Genomic DNA, 9,103 nt, shown 5'->3' on the forward strand with positions numbered 1-9,103 from the left:
TATACATGTTCCTATGACTATGAGATTATGCGATTCCCAAATACCGAAGGAACACTTAGTGTGCTATCAAACGTCACAACGTAACCGTGTGACTATAAAGATGCTCTACAGGTGTCTCCGATGGTGTTTGTTGAGTTGGCATAGATCGAGATTAGGATTTGTCACTCAGTGTATTGGAGAGGTATCTCTGGGCCCTCTCGGTAATGCACATCACTATAAGCCTTGCAAGCAATGTGACTAATGAGTTAATTACGGGATGATGTATTACAGAACGAGTAAAGAGACTTGCCGGTAACGAGATTGAACTAGGTATTGAGGTACCGATGATCGAATCTCGGGCAAGTAACATACCGATGACAAAGGGAACAACGTATGTTGTTATGCAGTTTGACCGATAAAGATCTTCGTAGAATATGTAGGAACCAATATGAGCATCTAGGTTCCGCTATTGGTTATTGACCGGAAGTGAGTCTCGGTCATGTCTACATAGTTATCGAACCCGTAGGGTCCGCACGCTTAACGTTCATGACGATCGGTATTATGAGTTTATGTGTTTTGATGTACCGAAGGTAGTTCGGAGTCCCGGATGTGATCACGGACATGACGAGGAGTCTTGAAATGGTCGAGACATAAAGATCGATATATTGGAAGGCTATGTTTGGACATCAGAATGGTTTCGGGTGAGTTCGGGCATTTACCGAAGTACCGGGGGGTTACCGGAACCCCCCGGGGAGTGTATGTGCCTTATTGGGCCTTAGTGGGAGTGTGACGCCCCGAGACCGATGTGCCAGGTGTCTTCCAGTTATTCGTTGTTGTTGCCTTGTCATTTGCTTGCGTGTCGTGCATTTCATATCATGTCATCATATGCATTGCATCATCATGTTTTTCAAAACTTGCATCTGTCCCGGTCTCCCAGTTCCTTCCGTTGTCCGTTCTGAGTCCAGACACACTTGCACGCGCCCGCGGCATGTCCGAAATAGTATTTTATAAGTGGCCGGAAAAGGTTCTCGGAATGGGATGAGAGTTGGCGTGCGATCTTGTTATGTTGTCAGTAGGCCGCCTGCCAAGTTTCATCGCATTCGGAGTCCGTTTGACGCCCCAACGGATAACTATAGAGACATTATAGTCGGTCAAATCGTCGAACGTTTTCGGTCTCTGGAAACAGTCGCCGGGCCTCTATCTCTTCTCTTCTCTCAGCCTGAGGACTTCTGCACAGCCCACTGCCTACCGTTAGGCCCAACCTAGGCTCTCTCGTCAGTCCGCGGACCTCCTCGCGCGCGCGTCCGAAAAGCTGTCCCGGACCCGACCCGGACTGTCGTCACCGTTGTGTCCGGATCATCCCCAAACATCTACAAAACATCTCTGTTTTCTTGTTTGGGCTCCCTAGCCTATTTTTTCCCGACCGTCCGATTACGATCGGAGGAACGGATTAGCCCCTAAACTCCCCCTCTTTCCTTATATATATATACTCCCTAGTCTAAATCTAGACCAAACCCTAGAAACTAGGGATCTTGTCCCATCCTCCGCCGCCGCCAACCCACTATGGCTGTGTTTGTTTGGGCTTCAGTTTCAACAGATTCAGCTATGGACTTGCTGTGCTGGGAAAACTGCTGTGCCATGGAAACAGCTGTAGTAAAGGTTAGCTGTTTGGCAACGCAGCTGTGGAAACGACTCTGAGCTGATGAAAAGCCTAAAATGCCCTTAGAGTATTGAGATCAGTGTAACTTGTTGATTTAGTGCTAATAGATTGTTTAAATGGTATCTTGACTGACATGGAATGATTTGTTCTATGGTAATGCATAAAATCTTTCATAAAAATATTTTTCTCACTTTCTTGCTCATATATACATAGAATAATAGTGAGTAAAAGAATTATGTTGTCACATCGCTACTCCATGCAAGTCACAATTGCCCGTACAATACAAAAGATAGTCCATATGACTAATAATCCGTACAAAAGAGAGCTAAAGGATTAGACTGTCCATATAATTCATAATCCGTACATACTAGGGCCAACCGGAGGAGGAGGGGCAGGAGCAACTGGAGGAGAAGGGGGAGGATGAGCCTTGCTGGAGCTAGATGCTTCTTTTATACTTTCAGCCGTTACACATATCGCATCACTAGCCTTCTTGTACATCTGAACAAATGGGTTCTTCTCATCTAGAGCAGAAAAATCATCTTTACAGGACTTGGTCTTGCGCTGCTTCTTTGGTTTTGCTTTGATGACTTCATCATCATCCTCTGCACTATCAGAGTCATCGTCAATAGTGACTTCCTCCTTGTCCAATGGTATCTCACCGGGGATAGCGGACTCGGCACCGGTGACATGACGGTCATCAAACATGAGGTCCATTTCAGCCAAGTTGGGTGGTCCTGCATTCCTATACTTTGCATGCTCTGGGTGTTTCTGGAAAATAGCAAAAGAACAAAAGGTCAGATAAATGGATAATTAAGATAATATAAAACCCAATGTAAATACTATGAGTAACATGAACTTACCATTAGGTGAGTGTTCCACCAATCAGTATCAGCATCAATGGTTCCTAGCTTAGCATTCCATCCAAGTCTAGATGCATCAATTTGCAATTGTTTCCATTGACAATACATAGTTTTGAGATTTTCCCATCTATTCTTGAATTGCATCCTCACATAACTTTTCTTAGTTATCTGCAACCAGCTCTCCCCCAAATTCTTATATCCTCTAGGACTCAAGAACGCCCCCAGACTATGGCCTGCTTCAACTTCCCTCGCACACAACTCGCAAAATATCCTAGTATGGTATGCATCCCAAAGTGCCTTGTCTGTCTTGTCTCCCTTATCCGCCTTCCTAGCTGCCTTCTTCGCTGTCTTCTCCATCTAGTTCATTTTCACCATAATTTATACCAGCATACAAAATATCCAGCATGTATAGCAACCAAGCAACAAGGCTACGCTGATTTATCCTCCAGCACACGGAAGAACTGGTATAGCAAACAAGCATGTGCAGCAAGCAAACAAGCATGTGCAGCAAGCAAACTGAGCATCCGCATGTACATCAAGCAGAGCATCCATAGCAACAGAAAGCTTGAAATCTTTATTTACCCATCAATGTACAATAAGCATGCATCATGTATCAAGCCTCAAGCAAGCAGAGCATCCACATCAAGCATTATGCAGCATGTACAGCAAGCAGAGCATCCACATCAAGCATTATGCAGCATATACAGCAAGCAGAGCATCCACAAAGAATAAAATTTTCCGCCAAGAAATGCTCACCACAGCCGATGACATGGGTGCACGAGGGAGTGGGCATCGGAGGCCGGCGGTGGATGAAGGCGAGTGGAGGCGGTGGAGGGGACCGGCGAGTAGGGATGACGGCGAGTGGAGGCAGCGGCGGCTCCCGCGGCGGATGACGGCGAGTGGAGGCGGTGGATGACGGCGACGGCAGGGGCTCTTGCGGCGGCGAAGAGTGGAGGGCTGGAGGCTCTTGCGGCGGCGGATCTTGCGGTGGCGGCGGCGGAACCCTAGGCTCTTGTGGCGGCGGCGGCTCTTGCGGTGGCGTGCGTGTGTTAGTGATGAAGGAGACGAGACGGGGATCGACTGAAACAGGGCATCGGGGCATTCCTTTCGTAATTGGGCTGAATTAACAAGGGCATCGGTGGGAATTTCACTGCGGCAAAACAGTTTCCGGGTCGAAGCACGGCTCGGCTCGCTTCAACCAGTACCACGTAAAAACGACTGAAACAGTTTTGGACTGTGAGCCCAAAACAACTTCGTTTTAGCTGTTTGTTACGGCTTCAGCTTATTTCTACCGGAAACTAGTCTCTAAAACCTAAACAAACACAGCCTATCTCCTCTGCCTTGGGATCCCCTCCCGATCCAAACCACCAACCGAAGCCGTCACTTTTCTCCATGTTTTCCAGATCGGACCAACCACTCGTCGCCTGCCCGATCCACCACTGCAGTCAGCCCGAGTGCTCGTGGATCGAGCGCTACCTCTAGCCGCAGCCGCGTGGAGCTCCTCTGTACCTGAGCTGCACCAGGCCCCGAACCGCCTCGAGCTCCCACACCTCCACCTCGTCACTGCCTCGCCTCGCCGGAGCTGCCTTCCCCGCCTGCGAGCACCTTCACCAGACCGCCTCCGGCCAGGTCACGCCGCCCCTGCCTCGCCTCCTTCCTTTCCCTGCTCTCTCCCGGTCTCTCAATCTTCTCGTTCTTCTCTGTCCCGCAGGTAGCCATGGCTCCAACTGTACCCTGCCGATCTTCTTCGCTGTCGCCGGGAATGGAGCCTCCACAGCGGGATCTGCCCGGATCCGTTCCTCTCCGGTCCTCCTCGTTGCCCTCGCCTGCCGGAGTCGCTGCCGCCCTGTCGTTGACTTCGGGCGCAGCCGTCCCTGTCTCATGCTCCTGCGCCTGTGCCTGACATGAGGAGGACGAGTGCCTCAACACCCTGCATCGCTAGCACGTTGGACCGGCCTGCGAGGTCCAACACTGCGCAAGGCCCAGCGCGCCAGCACCCCTCTGCGGCCTGCCTTGGCCTCTCCGGCGAACCGGGCCGAAGCCAAGGGGTGAGCTGCTCCCCAGCGCCTCTCTGTTGGCCTAAGAACAAATTTGGCCCGATATATATTTTTCTGCTATGAACGAATTTTGCTATTTACAGAAAAACTGCACATTTACAGATTACCCCTTGCTGTTCATGCATTTAATAACTAATTAACCATGCATCGGATTAAAACAAACTTTATATAAAATATGCTTAGTTTTTCATCTAGTTTCATAATATGTCATTTTCATCTATGTTTAAAATGCTTAAAATGATGTTTGTTTAAATTTGCTCATATGGCATGCTAAAATGATTTAATTGATAACTAAATAACCGTAGCTCCAAACCTAACAAACTTTATATGTAAATGGGGTAGAAAAATGCATAGTTTAACTTGGTGGCATCACTTTGCATGTTTAACAACTCTAAAATATGGTTTATGGCAGAACAATACCAAATCCTTAAATTGCACATGGGGATTTTTCCGGACTTGTTGTTTGTTGTTCCGGCCTCATTTAAACTTGCCTACATAGGTAGTTTTCTTATGCTTCTCCCTCTTGCCATGTTTAACAACATTTAATATTGTTGGGTACATAAACAAGATCGAACTAAATAAGTCACGTGGTGTTTCGTCAATATGCAACGGAGTTGCATATTGAGCTCCACTTAATTTGTAGGGTTGCTTGTGCACTTTGCCATGCCATGCTTCATTAAACCGGACATGCATCATGCCATGATTATGTGATGGTTGTTTACCATGATTGTTTGCTTCTTTCTGGTGTTGCTTCTTCAGGTTGGTTCCGATAACATCGTGTTGTGAGGATTCGTTCGACTACGTCCGTTTATCTTCTTCATGGACTCGTTCTTCTTCCTTGCAGGATTTCAGGCAAGATGACCATACCCTCGAAATCACTTCTATCTTTGCTTGCTAGTTGCTTGCTCTTTTGCTATGCCTATGCTACGATACCTACCACTTGCTTTATCATGCCTCCCACATTGCTAAGCCAAGGCTCTAACCCACCTTGTCCTAGCAAACCGTTGTTTGGCCATGTTACCACTTTGCTCAGCCCCTCTTATAGCGTTGTTAGTTGCAGGTGAAGATTGGAGCTGGTTCCATGTTTGGAACATGGTTATTTTGTTGGGATATCACAATATCTCTTATTTAATTATTGCATCTATATACTTGGTAAAGGGTGGAAGGCTCGGCCTTATGCCTGGTGTTTTGTTCCACTCTTGCCGCCCTAGTTTCCGTCATATTGGTGTTATGTTCCCGGATTTTGCGTTCCTTACACGGTTGGGTTATAATGGGAACCCCTTGACAGTTCGCCTTGAATAAAACTCCTCCAGCAAGGCCCAACATTGGTTTTACCATTTGCCACCTAGCCTTTTCTTTCCCTTGGGTAGGCCTACCCAAGGGTCATCTTTATTTAAACCCCCGGGCCAGTGCTCCTCTGAGTGTTGGTTCAACCTGTCAGCTGCCGGTGGCCACCAGGGGCAACTCTGGGCTGGCCTACCGGAACCTTGGACAATCCGGTGTGCCCTGAGAACGAGATATGTGCAGCTCCTATCAGGATTTGTCGGCACATTTGGATGGCTTTGCTGGTTTAGTTTTACCATTGTCGAAATGTCTTGTAACCGGGATTCCGAGCCTGATCGGGTCTTCCTAGGAGAAGGAATATCCTTCGTTGACCGTGAGAGCTTGTGATGGGCTAAGTTGGGACACCCCTGCAGGGATTTGAACTTTCGAAAGCCGTGCCCGTGGTTATGGGCAGATGGGAATTTGTTAATGTCCGGTTGTAGAAAACCTGAAACCTTAACTTATTTAAAATGCATCAACCGCGTGTGTTACCGTGATGGTCTCTTTCCGGCGGTGTGCGGGAAGTGAACACGGTGTTGGAGTTATGCTTGACGTAGGTTGTTCTAGGATCACTTGATCATAGATTTCTCGAACATGCTTTTCCCTCTCTTCTCACTCTCATTTGCGTATGTTAGCCACCATATATGCTAGTGCTTGCTGCAGCTCCACCTCACATACCTTTTCCCTACCTATAAGCTTAAAAAGTCTTGATCGCGAGGGTGTGAGATTGCTGAGTCCCCGTGACTCACAGATACTTCCAAAACCAGTTTGTAGGTGCCGATGAAACCGTGCAGGTGACACTACCGAGCTCAAGGAGGAGCTCGATGAAGACCATGTTCGTTATGTTGTTCCGTTTTTCAGTTGTTCAGTAGTGGAGCCCAGTTGGGACGATCGGTGATCTGTGTAGCATTTGGGGTAGTCTTCTTTTATTTTGGTTCCGTAGTCGGACCTTGATTGTTTCTGGATGATGTAATGTTAAATTCATGTATTGTGTGAAGTGGCGACTGTAAGCCAACTATGTATCTCTTTCCCTTATTTATTACATGGGTTGTGTGAAGATTACCTCACTTACGACTTTGCTTTCAATGCGGTTATGCCTCTAAGTCGTGCTTCGACACGTGGGAGATATAGCCGCATCGAGGGCGTTACAGGGAGAGAGGAGGAGGCGGCCAAGGTGGAGGGCGCCCCCAAGCCCAATCCAAATTGGTTGGGGGCCGCCCCCCCTTCCTTCCCTCTCTCTCCCCTTCCTTCCTCTCCCACTCCAACTAGGGAAGAGGGAATCCTACTCCCACCGGGAGTAGGACCCCCCCCCCTTGGGCGCGCCATGGGAGGGCCGGCCCTCCCCCTCCTCCACTCGTTTATATACGGGGGAGGGGGGCACCCCATAGACACACAAGTTGATTGTTAGCTGTGTGTGGTGCCCCCTTCACAGATTTTCACCTCGGTCATATCGTTGTAGAGCTTAGGCGAAGCCCTGCGTCGGTAACTTCATCATCACCATCATCACGCTGTCGTGCTGACGAAACTCTCCCTCGACCTCAGCTGGATCTAGAGTTCGTGGGACGTCACCGAGCTGAACGTGTGCAGATCGCGGAGGTGCCGTACCTTCGGTGCTAGGATCGGTCAGATCGTGAAGACGTACGACTACATCAACCGCATTGTCATAATGCTTCCGCTTACGGTCTACGAGGGTACGTGGACAACACTCTCCCCTCTCATTGCTATGCATCACCTAGATGGATCTTGCGTGTGCGTATGATTCTTTTTTGAAATTACTGCGTTCCCCAATAGTGGTATCAGAGCCAGGTCTATGCGTAGATGTTATATGCATGAGTAGAACACAAATGAGTTGTGGGCGTGAGTATATACATATTGCTTGACGTCACTAGTTGATTCTTGATTGAGAAGTATTGTTGGATGAAGCGTCTCATACCGACATTACGCGTACGCTTACGCGGGACTGGTTCTACCGACGTGCTTCGCACACAGGTGGCTAGTGGGTGTCTGTTTCTCCAACTTTAGTTGAATCGGATTCAATAAACAGGGTTCTTTCTGAAGATCTAAAAGCAACCACTCTACCGCGTTGTGGTTTTTGATGCGTAGGTAAGAACGGTTCTTGCCCAGCCCGTAGCAGCCACGTAAAACTTGCAACAACAAAGTAGAGGACGTCTAACTTGTTTTTGCAGGGCATGTTGTGATGTGATATGTTCAAGACATGATGCTAAATTTTATTGTATGAAATGATCATGTTTTATAATAGAGTTTCGACAACTAGCAGGAGCCATATGGTTGTCGCTTTATTGTATGAAATGCAATCGCCATGTAATTGCTTTACTTTATCACTAAGCGGTAGCGATAGTCGTAGAAGCAATAGTTGGCGAGACGACAACGATGCTACGATGGAGATCAAGGTGTCAAGCCGGTGACGATGGTGATCATGACGGTGCTTTGGAGATGGAGATCAAAGGCACAAGATGATGATGGCCATATCATATCACTTATATTGATTGCATGTGATGTTTATCCTTTATGCATCTTATTTTGCTTAGTATGATGGTAGCATTATAAGATGATCTCTCACTAAATTTCAAGGTATAAGTGTTCTCCCTGAGTATGCACCGTTGCTACAGTTCGTCGTGCCGAGACACCACGTGATGATCGGGTGTGATAAGCTCTACATTCACATACAACGGGTGCAAGCCAGTTTTGCACACGCGGAATACTCGGGTTAAACTTGACGAGCCTAGCATATGCAGATATGGCCTCGGAACACTGAGACCGAAAGGTCGAGCGTGAATCATATAGTAGATATGATCAACATAATGATGTTCACCATTGAAAACTACTCCATCTCACGTGATGATCGGACATGGTTTAGTTGATATGGATCACGTGATCACTTAGATGATTAGGGGGATGTCTATCTAAGTGGGAGTTCTTAAGTAATATGATTAATTGAACTTTAATTTATCATGAACTTAGTACCTGATAGTATTTTGCATGTCTATGTTGTTGTAGATAGATGGCCTGTGCTGTTGTTCCGTTGAATTTTAATGCATTCCTAGAGAAAGCTAAGTTGAAAGATAATGGTAGCAACTACACGGACTGGGTCCGTAACTTGAGGATTATCCTCATTGTTGCATAGAAGAATTACGTCCTGGAAGCACCGCTAGGTGCCAAATCCCATACAGGAGCAACTCCGGATGTTATGAACACCTGACAGA

This window comes from Triticum urartu, chromosome 2 (genome assembly GCF_003073215.2).
Source record: "Triticum urartu cultivar G1812 chromosome 2, Tu2.1, whole genome shotgun sequence".
In the NCBI taxonomy this organism is placed as follows: Eukaryota; Viridiplantae; Streptophyta; class Magnoliopsida; order Poales; family Poaceae; genus Triticum; species Triticum urartu.